This window comes from Rattus norvegicus, chromosome 6, assembly GCF_021556685.1.
Source record: "Rattus norvegicus strain SHRSP/BbbUtx chromosome 6, alternate assembly SHRSP_T2T, whole genome shotgun sequence".
In the NCBI taxonomy this organism is placed as follows: domain Eukaryota; kingdom Metazoa; phylum Chordata; class Mammalia; order Rodentia; family Muridae; genus Rattus; species Rattus norvegicus.
Window position 1 is genome coordinate 46,527,114 of NC_141539.1, and position 2,821 is coordinate 46,529,934.

Sequence of the window (2,821 nt, forward strand, 5' to 3'; positions counted from 1 at the left end):
TTTTTTAATGCTGGCACAGACCTCCCAATATTTGGAGTGGCAATGACCTGGCAGAGCCAGTGGTGGCTCCGAGTGTCTTCATTAACCCAGAAGGCGTTGCAGGTGCTAAGGGACCTAGCAAAGCCATGAACTCTTCAGAGAACACCTATGTCCATTTGAAAGTGGATCCATGGCTGGATGGATCCACTCAAGGATCACAGTGTTCCCCAAACATGAGCCCCTCCCAGAGCTGACTGTGGCGGGAGTGAAGGAGCCACAGATGACAGCTACTCCCTGGGGAGGTGAAAGCTGGGCTAGAGAGGTGCTGAGGGCATAGGTGATTTGAACAAGCCGGTGGCTCGCACTCCCTAGCTCTAACTAAGCCTGTATCCCAAAGAGCGGCGTCACAACAGCCGCTTGTGTGGCTCTCTGGGGGCTTCCAGAGCAAAGCGCCACAGTCTGATGACTTAAACGACAAAATGCGTTCTCCCACAGCTGTGGAGGGTGGAGGTCCCAGGTCACCGTGTGGGCAGGGTTGCATTCCCTTGGAAATCTGTGTGTGCGCGAGGGGGCGGGGTTCTTCCTGTGCCTCCTAGCTCCTGCTGGCAGAGATTTTTGTGTTTCAGTGTGTGTCTGTGTCCCCTGTGACTTCTGCTCCCTTACTGGAGGCCTCGCCTGTGCTTGGCTCTCCCTCCTTCCTACCCAGATCAGACTGGATTAGGGCTCTGGTGTGTTCCGGGAAGGCAGTAACGACTTCATTTACAGACAAGGTTGCAGTCCAAGGTGTTGAGGGCTCAAGACTTCAGCCTGTCTTTAGGTGAGATACATGTACACTGGGGAGAAACCTGGCCCTGGTTTAAGGGTGATTTTACACGATCAGCCGACATGATGCCTCCCATTGTGATCTCTTCTAGTACCGCAGAGCCCTTAAGCCCAATTCTGAGGGTATTAAGCAGCCCACCTGGTGGTCCGCATCCACAATGACCCCAGAGAGCATCCACCCAGATTTGCTCTTTGGTCTTCTGGAAATCAGACACCTTGCAAGAAACATCTTCCCCTGTCAAATATCAAGAGAGGACTGAACCACAAGGCGGGAGGGAGTTACATGGCGTTCCTTGTGTAGCTGCAAACAGCAGCATGGAGGGAGGGGCTACTGTGTCACTGAAGAAATAGATAGCTCCCCTCTAGGGCAGCCCTAGCTGCTGGTCCTGTACCTCTATGGTCTCACCTAGAGCTTCGCTATTTTGGGGCAGTGGCCGCAGTCGTGTTGGTAGCAGGCCCCAAGTGACAGCAGCATGGGAGAACTCGACTCTGAAGACTTCTCCACGTCGGATGAGGATGAGGACTACGTGTCATCGGGTGGCGAGTACAGTGAAGATGATGTCAATGAATCGGTGAAGGAAGATGAAGTGGATGGTGAAGAGCGGGCTGAGAAAACCAAAGGGAAAAGAAGGAAGGCTCAGAGCATTCCAGCCAGGAAGAGAAAACAAAGTGGCCTCTCGTTAGACGAAGAGGACGACGGCAGGGAAGACTCTGGAGGTGGCAGTAGTGAAGAAGATGAAGAGGAGCAAGAAGGAGGCCTCGGGTCAGAGAATGCAAGGAAGAAGAAGGACGATGAACTGTGGGCCAGCCTCCTTAATGATGTAGGACCAAAGTCAAAAGCAGCCCCAAGTTCACAAGTCAAGGTAGCAGCGGAGACTGAAGGGACTAGTTCAAGTGAACCATTGGTGAAAGCAGGTGAACTAGAGAAACCTAAAGAATCAGAAAAGGTGACGATTACCACGGTGTTTGACTTTGCTGGCAAAGAGGTAAGGGTGACTAAGGAAGTAGATGCCACATCTAAGGAAGCCAAGTCTCTCCTCAAGCAAACAGAGAAAGAAAAACCACAGGCTCTTGTCACTTCAGCAGAGACACCACTCCCTGCTGGGTCAGGGATAAAAAGAACAAGTGGGATGAGCAGCCTTTTAGGAAAAATTGGAGCCAAGAAACAGAAAATGAGCACCCTTGAGAAATCCAAATTGGACTGGGAGAGCTTCAAGGAAGAAGAAGGGATTGGTGAAGAGCTGGCCATCCATAACCGAGGGAAAGAAGGGTACATCGAACGGAAAGCTTTTCTGGAGCGCATGGACCACAGGCAGTTTGAAATTGAGCGAGATCTCAGGCTGAGCCAAATGAAACCTTGACGTTCTGGGGAGAATTCGTAGCAGCTTAATTCTGTTAACAACGTGAGCTCTTCCGTGTGTCTGTGAAATCTCCAGTGATCTTCGTCGTGTTTCCAGCAAGTCCATTTTTCTACATTGCAGTTTGGTTAATGTATCTTAATCTCACCTGGTTTCATTTTACTTTTTAAAATTTGTTTTTAAATAAACAAATAGAAGCCCTCTGTGAGGTTGGTGAAAGGGGAAGAAAAAAAAGAAATAGATAAGGAGGAGAGACTAAATGGGCAGTGCCCTGGGCTGGTTGCGTACTGGCCTCTCCGTTTTCATCTAAAGACTCTATTAGGGCTGGGGGGAGGGGAGGGGAGAAAAAAAAAAAAAAAAAAAACCACGGACAGGGGATTGTGGCCTCCAGGAGAACAGGAGATAGAAACTGGTCTAGTAGGTCAAGGACCCCAAAGCAGCAGCTCTGGAATGTTCTTGCTAGAGGCCAGGATGCAGAGAGAACTGGTTCCTTGTTATCTCATATCCCTGCCTGGGAGCTACAGTGAAAAAGTCTGAGGAATCCTGAGAGGAAGCAGCTGGACAGCTCATCGGTGCGGTGCACCAGCTGCACAGAACCCTCCCCATGCTTTGCCCCAGTTTCTGCCATCAATCCCACAAACAGCACCGTACCACTAGTATCT

At 50.4% G+C, this 2,821-nt stretch overlaps 1 pseudogene across 1 annotated transcript; it reads left to right on the forward strand.

The window, feature by feature from the left end:
* The first annotated feature begins 1,209 nt into the window (after positions 1-1,209).
* Cfdp1l1 (craniofacial development protein 1 like 1) lies at positions 1,210-2,373 on the forward strand (annotated as a pseudogene). Its single transcript, XR_015623459.1, has one exon. The product of XR_015623459.1 is annotated as a craniofacial development protein 1 like 1 (transcript).
* Positions 2,374-2,821: the final 448 nt, after the last annotated feature.